Source organism: Apostichopus japonicus, chromosome 1 (assembly GCF_037975245.1).
Source record: "Apostichopus japonicus isolate 1M-3 chromosome 1, ASM3797524v1, whole genome shotgun sequence".
Taxonomy (NCBI): Eukaryota; Metazoa; Echinodermata; class Holothuroidea; order Aspidochirotida; family Stichopodidae; genus Apostichopus; species Apostichopus japonicus.
This window is the reverse complement of record NC_092561.1, coordinates 10,930,840-10,949,505: the sequence shown is the minus strand read 5'-3', so window position 1 is coordinate 10,949,505 and position 18,666 is coordinate 10,930,840.

Here is an 18,666-nt window from a genome sequence, read left to right as displayed (position 1 = left end):
AGTACATTAATTATCTCAACAGTTGATTGGGACGATTGCATATAAGACATTGGTGGCTGGAAAATCATCAAGGCTGAATTACTTGCTAACTTACAAGATGATCCAGAATCACATAGAGATCTTCTAAAGTAAAGGGTAGTACGTAATACTGGGAAATCATAAACAAAGGAAAAGAGCAAAGCGATTTCCCCCCTCTCGAACCAGTTCCGTTACTGAAATACCGTAACTGCAAATAAGCTTATGAATTCTACTAAAGTTAACTAAAATATCATGCACTTAATTGGTATCCTACTGTTTGTACGCTTATAGACATCATAATTATGTGCCACCTCTGGGAGTTTGCAGGAAGCCTAGTTAAGGCTATCACTGGTACATTCTGGATCACGACGCCCTATGACTATACGTTGCTCACATCGTCTCCACAATTTCTCCTTGCATGTCTTCTTTAAATGCAGATGGGAAACTCATTCTCTCATCTCCAGATTTTTCTTAAGTTCCTTGTCCCCAGACACAATGCCCAGTTCTTGAAGAGCTCTAAAGTTCCCATGATCTTGAGTTTCTGCCGTAGCGTCATCACGTAGATCACGAGATTCGTTAAATGCTTACAAGGCTTCATGAATATACGACTTCTAGAAATATTGAAACTGTAAGTGGTGTTTCAGATTCTTAGGGGCATCCTTCCAATTCTGATAAGGTTGTCGATCAGGGGCGCAACCACTTGCTTATACCGGGGGTGGAGACTAAGATGTTAAGTCGTGTAGGGGATCAGTCTAAGCGCAGAGGTGTCCCCTCCCATTTGGAAACTTGTGGTAAATTAGAAGGTGAGCATAATACGTAATACCGGCAGTAATGAAGGTCTGGTCTACGACGTAATTTAACCCCCCCCCCCCAAAAAAAACATAAAACAACTGTGCAATATTTTTTATTGTTAACCAAGCAACCGACTTTATATCGAAATAATTAATTCATTAAGTTTTAACATCACACAATTTTAAAATTGAATTTTACATCATTTGTTTAACTCGAACCTCTGTTCTTAAGTTATCGCACAGAATATTGTAAACAGCAAATGAGAGAGAGACAGAGAGAGCGGTGCGTGGAGAGAGCAATTTAAAACATGCAAGTGATTCTGGGAAAACAATTGTTGAAAGTACAGATCCCTTAGTATCAGTCCCACCCAGCCGCACACTTTCTGCCAATCAAATCGTCCAGATATGAAGTAATCAAGAGCAATTTTTTCCCCTCTTTTTTTTAAATTTATTTCTCTTACAACTATAACTTCACATAATATAGCTCTAGTGGTGACTTAGGAAAAATTCCTAGATGAAACTAAAAAGTATTTATTTTATTACATTCTGAAGTTTAAAAAAATTATACCAAGGGTACCAATATTTCCTCCAAACACTGCTTTTCATATTACGCAAAAAAATGTTTTTTTTTTGTAATAGAAAATAGTCCCTCAGAAACAATAGTAACTTACTCTGCAGTGGAATTTCTTTCCGTACTTTGCAGTTGAAAATGAATTTCTTAACTAAAATTATAATCAAATTCAGCTCTCTGGCAATGTCCGCACCAAACAACACTGTCTTAATGTCTATTACTATACCAATATCTTTTTTATTTAACATAGTTTGGAGATGATTCCAAAGCCTAACTGAGAGTGGGCAATAATAGAACAAATGTTCAATTGTCTCAACATACCTATGACAAAAAGTACAAGTATCATGAGTAATTGCTTTTATCAAATGCAAGTACTTATTGGACGGGATAATCCTCTGAAGCAGCCTATACTGAAACCACCTCAAATCAACATCACTAGAACACTTGAATGGCACTGAAAAATAAAAAGATCAATCTTCCTCAGTAATATTGATGGTAGCACACCATTTCGTATAGGATTTCTGAATCAACTTCGATTCCTCTAGTAACTTGTTGTAAATATCTTTCGAACGGATCATACCATTGTAAAGCATTTTGTTAAAGTAGCAATTGTTTGGAAAAGCAAAATCCATATTCCCATCCAGAGCGGGTCCATTCCAAGAAGTTTTAATGGGGTTAATAATACCATAATACTCTACAAAAGTCGTGGAAACAAGATATTTTTGGATGAAATTGTCAAAACTATAAAAACTGCCATCAACTGTGACAAAATCGCAAACAAACCGGATACCTTTGTCATACCAGCGCTTGTAATACACTAGACTGTTACCAATTTCAATCAGCCCATTATTCCAGAGAGGCAAAGTTAATATGGTCGCATCATCATTAATGGTAGATAGCTCATCTCGAATAAATATATATGTTATTTCGAAGAGATTTCTCCAAAAGGGTTTAGCAGATCTCAAACTAGCTAATTTTGTATAGAAATCTCCATTGGTAAAAAAAAAACATGTCGGTGCAAATATTATATTTACGTAAGTAACAAGAACTGAAGCTGAAATGATCACTCTTCAGAAGACGACCAAAAATGCTTATTTTGAGTGCCTCACAGTGTTTAAAAAAATCTATCATATTCAACCCTCCATCTGCATAACTGAGCTTTAATTGTTTACGGCTTATACGTTCTGGTTTATTTTCCATACGAAACAGAAAAATAGAGAATTTACCCTATTTCTATACTCCAAGTCAGGCAGCGGAAGTGACATAATATATTAGTTGAAACATGGTAACATAAGAGACTTAACAATTGTAATACGACCAAGAGCTGTAAGATAACGCTTTTCCCACAATTGTATCACATTTGAAACTTTATTCAATGCTTTATCGTAATTTTTTTTAACCATGCCCCCCAAATCTGTATTGAAAACAATTCTTAAAAGAGTGAAATCTTCACCTGTGTTCCAACGAGTAGCATACTTCTTATCAATTGGAATGGAAAGCCCTCTCAAACTACCCAGTCCCACTAAAAGGGACTTGTCCAAATTCCATTTGAGACCAGACAAATCTCTGAAATAGTCAAGTTTAACCATAACCCTATTGAAAGAAGTACTGTCACCATGCATAAAAAAGGTTGTATCGTCTGCGTATTGAACAGTTTTGAAAATCTGTCCCCAAATATAAATACCACGAATAGAATCATCATTGTTAACGAGGCTTTCCAAAAGTTCAGCAGAAAGAATAAATAAATAAGGGGACAGGGGGTCACCCTGCCTACAACCACGCTCAATGGGAAATTTTTCTGACAGAAAACCATTTACCAACACTGATGAGTAATTATCACTATAGAAAGTATTAAACCATCTAATAATAGACGGCCCAAAGTTAAAGAGATTAAGAACTTTTCTAATGAAAGTAACTGATATACTGTCAAAGGCCTTTTCAAAATCAACCCAAACAAAATACCTGGTGTATTATCTTACTCCAGGGAATGGATAATATCATACACTGTGCGAATACTGTCACCAATGTACCTACCACCAAGAAAGCCACTCTGGTTAGGAGAAATAAAATTGGGCAATACTTTTTTCATACGATTAGCAATACATGAAGATGCAATTTTATAGGAAACATTCAACAGAGATATTGGTCTCCAATTATTTAAGTAATAACGTGGTTTGCCACCTTTCGGAATTAGGGTAATTACACCATGTTTTTGTGTCACAGAAAGATGGTTTTTATACAGTTTTTATATAGTTCAGTGACCGTAATAAGAAGAGACCAATATCGTCCCAAATACATTTGAAGAATTCAACGGAGGAACCATCAGAACCTGGCGACTTATTTTTCTTCATATTCCTCAAAACTCCTGTAATTTCCTTATATGTCAGAGGCAAATGAGAGCAAATATATGGGAAGCATACATACTGATCAATCGTTGAGTCGATCACATCATTGACTTTCCTCAAGTAACCTTCATCATCAAGCAAAGAATTATTGAACTTCCAAATGCCCCTACCAATCCTAATTTCATTGAAGTTAAAAGACGTAGTAATTAAAGAATGATCAGTTCTATAACCTGCTGTGATAGATGGCTTCAACACCATGTTGAGTAAACCAGAAGAAACTAGGAACAAATCTAATCGACTTTGCTTGACTGGATTCCTTTGACGCCAGGTAAACCTTCTCTCATTAGGATGCAAAACTCGCCACACATCAAACAATTCTAAATCACTCTGCATATTTAATACTGCCTGTCTAGCTTTTGGATTATTAATATAGAGATAATTTTAAGTATCAAATTCAGGATCAACAACGAGATTCCAGTCCCCAACAATAATATTATGAGGGGTATTAAAATCCTCAATAACCTCCTGAATGTTGTTAAAAAAAATTGGAGTATCGTTATTAGGCCCATAAAGGACCACGAGAGTGAATGTAAGTCCTGCAGTCTCAATGATTAATGCAATATTAATGCAATTACCCCCATTATCAGAATGATGTCTACAAACAGTAACATTTCCTGTTGACTTACAAACAGCGACCCCCCTTGAATTAGTCGTCCCAGGTGAAATATAACAATCTCCATCCCATTCTGAGAGAATACTATCAACCAAATGTTCAACCAAATGTTCATCCCAATGAACGTCTTGTTAACAATAAATGTCACTTTTCACCTGTGTCAAGTAGTCAAAAGCATCCTGTCTTTTATTTTTATTATTAAGCCCCCGGCACTTGAGGGACGAAATGTTGAAACTATTCACCATAAGAATACTTCTTATTCACCACTCCAAGAAGCAACACATCATGCAAGAGATTTTTTATAACAACGATACAAACATGAAAAACAAAGAACAACACAGAACAAAGCACCAATACGGTGCTGAAAAACTAAGAAACACATACGAAAAAAGATAGCACGATCATCCAACCAGGAGCACACATCAAACTATAGCAGTTACCTCTATCGAATTCTCCATGATTCAAAACAGATACATGCAGACACTTCAGTCTGGGTCCATGTCTCTCATTTATATATTTTGTCTACTCCCATCGGTCTTCACCACGACTACACAGGCTGGTACGGATCACGGAACATAGGCGTATCTGACTCTGGTAGTTTCGCCCAAAGAGCTTTCCTAGCATCTCGAATGGCTGGAAGATCAATCTTTGATTCCACCAATCAGAAGCCGCCATTGTATATTAAGTATTTCTAGGAAAACAATATTTGCAAGATATGTATTTGAATTTCTAATTTATCTATTCGTTGCTCCTTTTTGTAACAACAAGAACGAATAAAAAGCCGTGTTTGCAAGTAAATCTGAGCACAACAAGAATTCGACAGAATTGAATACCGTTTTAAGATCGTGCTTCCAGCAGAACTGTGTTTATTGACATCATGAAGACTTTCGGCATCACAGCTTTAGTTTTGCTGTCATCAAGCATCTACTTGGCAAAAGCTTCTTGCTCATCGCGTAAGTGTCCTTCCGGATGGACATCATTTGGTACAAACTGTTACAGGTACAGTGAATAACAATAATTGTAAAGTACGTTAATGTTATACTCGTTTGTATTTTGTATAGTTAATTAAAAAAATATGTGCCAAATTAACACCTAACAGCACATCAGTTTACATTACAAACAGCATTGTTTGGTCATGTTGCACTATCATACACAACCGGATTGGAATTAATCCATCTAGTAAGACAATCACATGATAATTAAAAATAAAAAATAAAATAAAATAAAAATGTGATTAATCACATACAAATTAGAAATTTCGACAATTCTAGTTTCTCTTCCTTATTTTAAATGAAAATTGATGTCATGTTAACGAAGTGTTTTGTTAAAGTACTTTATTTCCAAATCCTGCCAATTTAATATCAGTCCAAACCATGCCGTTATGTAACTTGAAACTACGACGTTATCACATTAATTTAAGTCATGTTTGCATTATTACTTCAAATTAAAACTTAAAGTTAAAACCCCGTCCTGTTTATTAACTCTATCACCGTAGTGGTTATAAAGTATCTTATCTTAATTATTTGTAAAAGGTTTTTCAATGACCCGTTACGGACATGGACGGACGCGGAGACTTTTTGCCAAACGTTTAGTACCTCCGGAGTAAAAGGACACCTGACAACGATTGAGTCGAGCGATGAAAATGATTTCGTGAATAACTTGTGGAAGACCATGAGACCTGATAAACCTGCCTCAGAACCACAGGTGAGTAACATTTACAAGGTTGACGAAACCGGGACAGGGACACGTCCCCCTCAAGTTTGTGAAAAACTTGAAAATATCAAAAAAGTATCGTAAATTAGAAGTAAGAGCTTTTTGATAATGAAAATTACCCCGTTATCAGTTTTGTAATGAAATCTTGCCATTTTGCTATTTCCAAAGTGCCCTTTGTTGAGAAATAGCGGCAAAATTACCGAAAACATTCAAATACTGAAAATTGTGATATAGAATGCACAGAGGTTTTTGACGGAACTTATTTAAATGCACATGTGATTTACTCCTCTTCCCCAACCCCTTCAGTCCAAGTCATGTCGTGCCATCGACCCCATCTAAATACCACTTTATTGATTAGATGTTGCTCTTGGACTGCAATTAGCTAGAATCAAAAGTTACGACGAAATGTTCTCGTATAACCTCACGGGTGATACAAAGCAATACTCTACTACAATTTCTCTTGATTTCTAAATTTTGTTGCTAGATCTGTTTCAATTTTTTTCATCTCAATTCATCTCCCATGGGTACAGCTTCTTCTCTCCTGTCCTTGCAAGTTTTTTAGGCCCACGGCCCATGAAGACCTTCACTTCTCAGTATAAATGCTCAGAATGCACGAAAACTATTTTGGAGTATGGCCTTGATGTTAGAGAATTACCCTTATATAATTTGATTGAGCTAAAAAAACCTTAGCTTAATTTGACCGACGTCTGAAAAAATCTCACAAACTTCCGAAACTTTTTCGTGACCCACTTTTGCGTCGCTTCCCCATAGTTTTTGGACAGTCACCTTAGTGAACATAATCCCCTCTTTGTAAGTCGGGTACCGTCATATTTTGTTTTAAGTTCAATCAGATGGGTTTTGTCAACAGAGTCCTCTGATACCGGTATGCTCGTTTACAAATGGGAAGGCTTTTATCCTGTAAATCTATGATGTCACAGTCCCTCTTAGGATACAATCTAATACGTTCAACATTGTATTGTTTTCTTCTCATATTTTCAAGGTAAAATATTCATAGTATTGACAATTACACCAATGCCATCATTAGTTCATGCTAAGATTAAGACCTTCATTTTCTTAGATTCAGCAATTTTTTTTTAATTCGCCTCCATTACAGGAAAGAAACATAATAAATAGCGAATTCATTAAAAACAAAACAAGTTGAAGCACATATGGTTCGTTGGTGTCATATTTAGACTTGTTGAAGTCTCAGCAACTTTCCGTTGTGTAAAAACAAAAAAACATTGAATTTTTAGTATCTCCCAAATGGAATTATTTATTTCTAAACTGTAAGGGGAATCTATTCATCACGTATGTGTTCTATCAAATAGAGAAACAATGATGGTTTGTTTCTCCTATAAGATTGTGTAATTGTCACCATACTAGTAATTGTGAGACAAGACTAGTACTGTATTGTGAATAGCTAACTGAATTTTTATAACATTTTAATACAAATATCGGATCAACTATGCACTATTTACTGAAGACGAAGAAACCACACTGTTCAAATTTTACTAAGATACATGCGAACTTACATCTCACTAAAAATTTGAGATATATTACTTTGTTTAGGAGATATGCCTATTAGGGTTTTCAAGTCGTGTCAGGAGCCGCCATTTTGTCAACTTGTGAAGTCATAGTGCCATGCACTAGGAGGTGAAACCTGTCGCTTGGTCTTTGTTTTTCCTTTCATATTTTCAACGTGAACATAAACAGTGTTGAAAATAAAAGACCAAGAGCAGCAACACTTCATTAGCTCAGCTAAGCTTCTATTTGAGAAATTTGTTTTGATTGACAATATTTCTGAGCCGTTTATCCATTTGCTTGTGCGAAAATATAAGACGTAGGCGGGATAACGGCGACATTTCATTTTGAACCTTCTCGTCTCTTTTTTTCCTGGTCTATGCTCCTACTAAGCAGACATAGTTTGTTACAATGTTACAAAGTTCTAAACATTTGTTTTGAAAAAAAAAGAAACACGAATAAAGATTTATGTAATTTTTATTGAGATAAACAATGATAAAAAGTTTCAAATGAAATTGAAAGGTAAAAACCTAATGTTACCGGTAAGTTGTGTTCTTGAATACTTAAAATGCACAGCTGCCTTTGTAATATTTTTAAACCAGAATGCAGAACTGTATTGAGGTTTGAATGGATGACTTCATAATAACTTTTGTGTATATGAGTTCTTCAGAAACCGTTGACCTTTTCCTTTACAAAAATTGATACATTTATGATCAAAATGACACCTTCTAATGTAAGCAGAAAACTTGTCAAGTTTAGGCCTACATTTCCTTATCTATGTTGGTCACAGCGTTTTCACATTTGAGCAAGTTGACGTCAAATGACTGTCAGAAATGAATTTCCGCTCATTGCGTCGCTACATATCCTGAAATCCGGTGACTATTTCCCGAAATGGGCTGATTTCAACGGTAATCATTATTAGCCCTAACTACTAGGGATGCACCGGATATTCGGTCCGGCCGGACTATCCGGCCGGATAGTGAGCAATTATCCGGTTCCGGCCGGATATTTTTCAAAATCCGGCCGGATCTTTTTCAAAATCTGGCCGGATCTTTTTCAAAATCTGGCCTGAATTATTCCTTAAAAAGGTGTTGGTATTAACTTAAATCAATGTAAACTATTTCCATTCAAAGTAAGGAAAAATTAGGTTTAACATGTTTAATTTAATTTTCTCAATGGTCTGACCCACTGTTTCTAAAGATCAACCAAAACAATACAACTACTGTAATAATATCAAGCTATATACAACAAATACAGTTTGCAGTGAAATCATTTCTTGCAGCCTTCATCAGTTTAATATTGTGCAGTTAAAATAGACCATTCAAATACTTATCAGTCAAAATACTGTTCCATTGAATCTTTACTTTCCCATTATTGTTGGCATTCATGTTTTCTCTGAATTTTTATGTGTGAAACAATCTCTTATATGGTTAAATACGTCTGATTTTTTTTTAATTCCACAAAAACTACTTCATCTTAAAGTTCGTTTTTAAACCTTAAAATAACTTTAATTCTCATCGAAAAAGATTAATACCAGAGCTGACAATGAAAACAATTTCAAAAGTAACCATTCTCAGTTATCACATACAGAGACATCTTAGTAAATAATTTAACAACATTTGACTGATCTAACAAAATTATTTCCATATTTATATCTTTTTTAGGTTTCCAGCTATCATTCCTTAAATAATTATCTAAACTTTTGCATTAGGACCTTAAGAAGTCAAAACAATGGATCTTTATGTGGACCACTACAGCCCATTTCCTGTCTAGAAAGCTGTCAATTGTTACTCATTGTTTGAGGTCATGGCAATATGCAAATTGTAATCTTGGCACTTTTATAAATAGATGAAGCAATGGACTAGAAGAGTTTCCACCGAATGGGGTGCCAGTCACAGACAAAACAGTATCTAATTTTCTCACAGAAAGAGATATCTCTTGTCACCATGAAAGTTCCTAAAAATTCATGAAACTCTAAATCATTCAGTGTTCTAATGAACATTCAATTCCATTTTAAAGGATAGATAAAAGATGGATAAGAAGTTTCTTCCACTTCTGGAAAGATACAATGCTTTTATTTTTCATTTACAGATAATATTGCAGTGTAAAAATTTGTTACCAAATAATGAATAATAAAAGACAATTCTCAATCCAGATAGTAGTGTTATTACCATTTAAAATCTTTTTATTCAGTATAAAGTATTAGATTTGTGAAATGTAGCTTCCCGTTTTAATAAAGGTAGTATGCAGTATTTTTCCAGCAAACAAATTTACATACTGTATCAAGCTTGTCAACAATTACATTGTAGTTATTTTATTGAAGAATGTAGATTACACCACTTCAAGTCATATTTAATCTCATAAGTGGGGTCTTAATTTCACCTTCTTTATAATATGCTTATACCTCACCTAAGATTTGCTCCTTGTTTCATACTTCTACTTCTTATTAATGATTTTCTTTTGTGTAATGAAAAAATCCGGTTCCGGCCGGATTTCATGTACTATCCGGCAAAATCCGGTTCCGGCCGGATCCAAAAATTGGATCCGGTGCATCCCCACTAACTACTGTACTGTGTATACGAACCGCTCCTTGTTAGTGCCCGAAAAAAAGTTGAAAAAATATGATCTGTGACCTACATTTCATCATAACTGAAAAATCTACAGAAGGCCTTGTATTGGACCCATGACGACAAAAATTCTTTTCCTGAACAACTTTGGTTCACCAGCATTCAAACTTTATATCAACAACATGTCAGCTCTAGGTGGAGTAGCATATTTTACGTTTGCAGAAAAGACCTCTCGTGACCACAAATGACCTTCAAATTGACAAACTATGTTGGAAAAAATGTGAACGCATGTATGAAAACTTAACTCACACAAGCTACTTACGAAATTTCAGCCAAATCGAATGAAAACTGACGAAATGGCAGTCATTCAAACACGGTGGCCAAAGTGACAGAATTTCGGCAGAATCGCACGATCGCTATAGCTCAGCTGCGCTGATATTGCCATCATTATAGCTCATATCATCACTGCTAAAATCGAGCATCGGCATTGACAAGACTGATGTTTATCAAGGAAATGAAAAGTAATGTAAATAAAGAAGAACAAGTTAACAATTCAAGCACAATTGGCATGATGATATTGAAGCGATTCGGGAATCTAGTTGAATGGGGAGCTGGCGGTGAGTCATGCCACGCAAATGACAATGATGAAGAGTAGTACTTGGTTTTTCCAATTTATTAAAACAAAAGAGCAAACAAACAAGCAAACAGCCCCTGCAATGAGTAGAGAAAATTAAGAACTAAACAATTGTCCAGATAAGCCATGTATACATTACCTAACAACCTTCCATTGGTGTGAAACTCCTCATTTAAATGAAAATATTTAAACAGCAGTTAATTGATAAAGACAATCTAAAAATAAACAAGCGACTATAGCAAACCTGCAAAAGCTCATCTCTACTGATGATAACAAGATAATAATTTAGTAAGACTTGAATGAATCGAGTATGAATTGAAGAAAGAATGAAGTTATCGGATCATCCTTATTACGGTAACCCGAAGAGTGTAAAAGTGAATCTCTTGCGTACGTCAACCATAAAAATGATTATAGCAGAATATGATAATATTTGTAAACAGACGTACCAATCTAGCACATAACTAGTATGAAATTTAATTAACACCTTCTGTAACATGACGATGAATGCGAATCAATGCCATGGCGTATATATATCCTTTCGCTCCTGGCCAGATAAAATAATAAAATAAAAGTAACAAAATAGCTAAAATGTAACCTCAGGTCCTCGCATGAACAATTATGACCACAAAGGAAATACCCTGCAAAATATCATTCATCACTTACCAGCCAGTCATCTAACAACAGTGATCAGTAATCCTCACATCACCGGATCACGACTCAGCTCAAAGAACCTAAACCAGAAAATTAATATATAACTGTCACGTAAGTGGATGCAAAATTCCTGGTGTTGATATGCTTCACTGTGTGCATTGGAGCACCTGTATCGCATATAACGAGTAACTAAATTCCGGGTTTCTCGGCTCCTTATTGTTGGTATGTTTCACCGAGATATATCGGAATACCTGTGCTTACAAATTGTAAGAGCCGTAACGTCATATTAGATTCGTGGTTTTGTTGTTGCAAAGTTGATGTTAGGGTGGGGTACAGGAAAGTTAGTCAGTTGCATTCCATCTGGTAACGATATCACGTCGGGCAGAGAGGTAGTTTCTCCGTTATTGAGAACGGGAGTTAGCATATTCATAAAAAGGCAATGAGGTCTTAAATTGAGTTAGTATAATATTGTCAATGAGGACAATTTTGCGTATACTTGTTATTGAGAACAAGCCGCTACAATACCGTATATTCTCGACGCACGTGCTTTATTCGTTTAGTGTGACAAACGGAGTTTGCTGTATAGTAAACCAGATTACGGGCAGGCGACCCCCAATAATCTGGTTTTATTTTTGGTGACTCCAAAACTAACTGCCTGTGGTCACGGGGGTATTCTTCCGTGCCAATAGATGTGGTCTGGTCCACACTTTTAAGACGCCGGATACAGGTATCCTACCTTTGACACGTGCCAAAAGCTGAATGGTTTGACTCCGCCTATAGCGACTACCTTGTGGGCGGTGATCTTCTGAAGTCTGTCATAAAGCGTACTATAGCAGTGTCAGTTAGCATAAAAGGGGGTAGGATTCACTGGATAAGTATCCAAGGGGGTTTAGTTATTTTCATATATGCATTTCTTTTATATTTTCTTTTACCAATAATCATTGAAATATCTCGTGCCAATAAATCCATGAGAATTAAAAGCAGAGTGTTTGCGTGGTTTCTTGATTATCAATTGAGCGTTACTTTCTAGAAAGGGTCACTATGTGTCACCTGTGACAATAACCATATAAAATCTGGAACAGCCTAACAAAGGTTAATTTAATTGAAATATGACATATAAGCACTTAAAGTACTAAGTACAACTTGGTAAAGTCAGATATGCTTTTTAGGAGCACCATTACACAAGCCGCCCAAAGTATTACAAAAAAGTATGATACAACATTTGCCTTTTTGAGAACAATACACTACAGGGGTATTTCATACATGCTTGGATTTACTACATAGTGCTCATAGACAGCCCCTTTAATTTGATGTACAACTGAAACTTTCAAAATGTCAGAGTTGATGAACATTTAATCCCTTAATTACACTTGATTAACACAAAACTGAAACTGAAGTAATTTGCTAGAAATATAATAACTAATATTGTCACATTTGAGTTGTACACACAGTCCCAAAAGAATTCCTATGATACACCGAAACACCTACAACCCATAAATCATTTTAACATCAATTACTATAAAGCACATTGTAAATGAATCATAATTAACTTAACTCTGCCTGAACTAATATCAAGGACATTAAATGATCATAGCTGAAAACATCAACTCAGTCAGTACTACCCCTTTAACCACCATGTGACTAAGAATTATTCTCACAATGTCACAACTGAGAAGCTACTAACATATAAAATTGGCAGGTAAATAAGGTAATAAACAAATATCAAATTAAAACAGTTTGAAATGCAACCTTCCTTGAAACTAAACTTTCTTAAGTATAACACTGACTTAAATACCCCTACTAACTGTTACCTAACAATATGTATGGATGCTCCACCACATGGCAAAACTCAATTCCTCTTTGAGAGAAACTCATTAATATCCCCACTCTCTCTAACAATAATAATTCTTACAACATATGCCATTAAGTAAAATTTAACTAATAATCAATATGAAATAACTCACCAACAGTTGGAAGTCTGACCTCAATATATGACCGTTACTAGCAAATTTTCGAGCACAGCTACTTGACCAGGAAGTAATTGTTTCGCGCAAATCCGGTTCTACGGATTTCGATTCGCTACTTCAATGTATGGATGTAATCGGTAAAATTCGCAAACATCCCAATGTCATTCGGGTTTACGAGTATCGTAGCTCGATAAAGGATACTTTACAGACTCAAATACGATCATTTCCGGAAAGAAACGAAGATTTTACCAATAGAACAGTGCATTTTCTTATCGACGACCAACGCAAAAACATAAAGGTAAGTCAAATCGAGTCGACGTCTATCGTTATGTGACTTTCGCGTCTTAGACAACTTTCAACCGTAAAAATAGCATTTTTGTAATATGTAAGCTTGAATCTTACTCATATTTTTCAGAAAAGCTGTAACTCCCCCGAAAAGTGTGATTTTTTGGGCAACGAAAATATTGCTCCTATGTGGTTTTGGTTGCCCCTAATACATGTATCCTAACGTACATAATACACATATACACGAAAGCACCGTATCCTATAACGTGCAGCCTAGCGCTGTATGTCGACTATGATGTAGCTAGTGGCAGTGCTAGATTTGCAACGTCTCGTAATTTTCGTAATCTTTCTATTCGGCATAGATTCCCTTCATTTTTTTGCGTTAATATGGAAAAATCAGGGAGTTGATAAGTCACGGTACTACTTATGGCTACTAAATAGTTAAAATTTAAAAATTCGAGGGCATAGCGGACAGTAATATTACTAGTACAAGCCTAGGCCACAGGCACTCGTAACGTTATGTAGGTGTATAGTATATAAACACGGAGCTCTCTACTATACACCTACATAACGTTACGAGTGCCTGTGGCCTAGGCTAGCCTATAGGCCTAGTACTTTTGTATTTACTAAAGTAATATACTACGACAAGTTTTTACTACAGGTAGGCCCTAGCCTAGTTTTAGTAATACTAGAATACCTGCATAGTTTAGTCCAATTTTAATAACGGACTAAGGCTTATAACCTTTAGTTCTTAGCCTACGCCTTCTTGTCTTTGTGTAATAATTCTAAGGGGTCTGTTCTTGAAAAGATTTGGACTGCATAAGATAAAATTTAGTATTATTATTATTATACAAAAATTATTAGTAGTACTAGTAGACTGCCTTTGTACTATGTATAAGTTAAGATCATGGCTTATGAGTTTTATTAAAGCTGGACTGGGTGAAAATTGCCTCCATCCTGGGATCGGGATCCATTTCAATGTCACTTTGTTACAAGTGTTCAAGACCGTTATTAGATCCATGACTTAAGTCTAGGCCCAATTCCCTATGCTTAATATGTAGTTAGGTAGAGCAAGATACGTAACACAGAAATAAAACTAGCTTGCTTTATACTGCTTACACTTTATACTTATTGCTATTACAGTTAGACCTACTGCTGGTACTTGAGAACAATTGCACCTCATAGAGCCATGTAGTTGTACATAGCTACTTATAATTCCAGGTGACTGAAACAATATCAGGGATCATTTTGTGACAACATGTTTTGCTGTCAACGAGAGTTTACGATCTTTTTATTGTTAAGTTGTTTTCTATGATAGGTTCAGTAGTAGAAGTACTTAGTTAGCCATTCACGTACAGTCTTCCCTATGTGTGTGTGTGTGTCACACACAGATTTCTCTAAGGTGCTTTCCCATGTATATATGACCAAAAAAAAGTTATTCCCAAAAAAGAAGAAAAGTTTCATTCACTATTAAATTTGTTTTGTTATGTATAATGACTAACATTGCAAAATGCAGTTCCACTGGTATTAAGTATTAGCCCAGGGAGCTTCCAGAGTTTATTACATCCCCATGTTTATTATCCTCATATCTGAAGTCTTCATATAAGAGTTTATTTATAGAAATCTGTTAATAAATGTAGTCTCACATTCTATTTAATACTATATATCTTTAAGTTCCTAGCTCTGTTATATGTACCCGTAGTAAGAAGGAATGCAGCCTGTGGATCAGTTAAGTGCCTGTTGTTACAACTCTGCTCCAAACTATTGTTTGTTTAATCAGGTTGTATTATTAGTGTGCTACCTTTAAGCAATTTTGTTTTTCTATATATATGTAATTTACATTTTTCCTCAGTTTCTGTTATACTCTTATAGAAAGAACAAGTTGTGTGCAGCAACAGGCTGTAATATACTCAGCAGTCTCATGCCTATTCTCTAGCTAACTCGAACAGGTTATTGGCCCAGACACATACACTGGAAGTTAACTGTGTAGAATAGATTGTTGTTTGGAATTTATGTGCTGATTTTGGAACCATTTCTTGGGAAATGTAGGTACTAAAATTGGTTAATTTAGTCGTGACAACTGACCAATATGGCTGGAACAACAGAAGATATGACGTGGAAAATTAACAAAATGGATGGCTCGAACTGGCTGACATGGAATTTCCAGATGAGACATTTGTTTCTTGCAAAAGGCCTGTGGGCTATGAGGATGGCTCAGGAAAGTTGGGGGTTACTGTATGTGAGAAGTAGAAGAGTGCAAACTTGAAAAAGACACAACTGGCATTTTTCACCATTGTGCTTGCAATAGCATCTAGTCAGCTGGAATTAATTACAACAAGTGACAAACCAAGTGATGCTTAGGATGCCTTGCGTACTCTGTTCGAAAAGGATTCTCTAACCAACAAAATTCAGCTCAAGAAAAAGTACCTCAGAACTGAAATGGCAGAGGGCAAGTCAGTTGGAAATAATTTGAATTATATGAAAGGAATTATGGATCGTTGGGCTGCTATTGGTGCTCCTATTTCTGAAGAAGACCAGGTTGTTAAAGTTATATGTCAAGTTTGGACTTATTTATTTACTTTCTAGTTTCTACTCTTACCTTTTACTTTTATATATTTGTCTTTTAATTTTAATCTTATGCTATATCTTATTCTATATGTCACAGTTATATCTCACCATTTCAAAGTTACAAAACTATCCATCCTGCCACCTGAACTGTTGTTGCTATGTCATGCCTTCACTATGCCACCTTGAAATACCCCTTCCAGTCATAATGCACTTGACATTGTGTGTGATTTTTTTTTCAGACAATATTATTGTATGAAGTCTTCACAGTATGAAGTGTGTTTCATTTCAAGAAGTATTCAAATTTTGTTAAGCTATTCTTTCCATTTGAACAAAGTATTTCACTTTGAAGTGATCAAAGTAATTTATATTTCATGCCCATATTTTCACAGGACATTAAAACATGTTCTTTCATGGAGAGTGTCACACCAAATGTTTTTGTTTTCTTTTTTCTGTTGCTTAAAGTGCCTTATTGTTACAGTTATAAAATCAATAAAAGACCAGGCAACTCTATTTCCACTGTTGACTAATGTTCTACTATGCATGTGCAAAAGAAAAAGAAAACAGCCCTACTCAAAATATTTGGTCAGAGTATCCATAGAACGTAATGTATCCAAACACGTCCTGTGTACTGAAAGTCCGCTTTTAATTAAAGTCCCCATATGTGGCAAAACCACCTCATCCCTCCAAAATACCCTAACTCTCCCCAAAGCTGGTGAACACCACACCCATCCCAAAGCTGGGAAACTCAAAACCCTTCCCCAAATCCGCTAAGCACCACATTCCCTCCCCCAAAACCCCTAAAAACACCACACCCCTCCCCTAAACAACACACCCCTACCCAAGCCACAGTACTTAACTCCAATATTGACAAGTGGTTATGTAGTGTGATACATGAACCAAACAAGGATTGGTATTGACTGGAAAACTGTTAACTGATATTTATTGATGAATATAAGCAACAGATGAGTACCCAGCTTTGCAGAATCTCACTGAGTAAGGGCTACTGTGGAATTATGGTAAGTGGGTAAGTATAAATCATTTGGTATTGTAGGTATAAATCATTCGGAATTGTTGGAAGTTCCTTAGAAAACAACTAGAAATAAGGTTTGGCCTAGGCCATGTTACCTTTGTATATTCGACATGTGGTATGACCCCTTCAGTTTTGACAACAGACTCAGGAAAATTTGTGTTACCTTAATAGTTACCACCATTAATTTAGCTAGAAAGGAAACACCATCTCCCTTGCCTCCTCCCCATTTTGTCTCTCTTACCCCTCCCATACGCAGCTCTCAGTAATTTCACATTTTACCTAATCATATATTAGAATTTGGGACAAAATTTCTTCCAAACCTTAGCACAATTTAAATTACGCCACAAAACCTAACATTCCTAATAGACCGTACACTAAAGGAATGGGTTCCACTACATTGAAAACGATTTGAGTGAAGTCTTGTCGGTAGTAGCCCATAGCATGCAAACAGCTTGGCGAAAGTCTACCTAATTTCAAAATGGCGGCGACAGCAACAAAATCGCCGAGTCGAGGTAATCGTTTTGTGACTGGCCGTCTTAGACAACCATTTCACCTAATCTTTACAGCATCACGTAGGAGAGTAGAAGATCCACAAATGGGAGAACTTTTTTGCTGTAACTCTCTTTCGTTGGTTCGTTTTGACCTATTTTGTGTCAGTTAGGAATACATGTGTGAGGACGAAGTTGGATTGCAATCGTTGTTTCATAGGTTTTCGTTGATTTTTTCTAGGGTATCTTTGCCCTACCATACATTGGAATTACTTTTAATCCATTCTGTGAGGTTCCGGTAAGTTGTAAACTATCAATGTCTGTAAATTCTGTGAGTGAAACGTAGGACCGACTTTACGTAAAATGCGGGCAAATTCAAATTTAATGATATGCGTGATCGTTGATCATTCTTCGAGGTCACGGGGTCAGACTCCCAACTGCCAAGATACACTGAAATAAGCTCTTTTTCTTCACATGAATGGTTGAATATATCCTCTCACAAAACAATCAATACAATGTCTTCTCTAACAAAGGATAACTGAAGGAATGAAGCACATGCCTCTGGGAGTAAAAGTAGTTCAGTAGCCAACCCCTTCACAAAGTGAAAGGATACCAACTTAAAATTATTACACAAGCAACTAACATGTTGGTTAACTTATACGCATGAACATGACAACTCAGTTTAACAACATACAACAGAAATAAAGACTCCATTGGGAATAACCTTTCCACAATCACTAAAACTATAAGCCCTATTTCTTTATGGAAGAGTATGTGGTTAAGTACTATGGAGCAGAGAACAAAGACCTGTGTAACATGATGGGTAGCAGTGCTCTCCTAATGA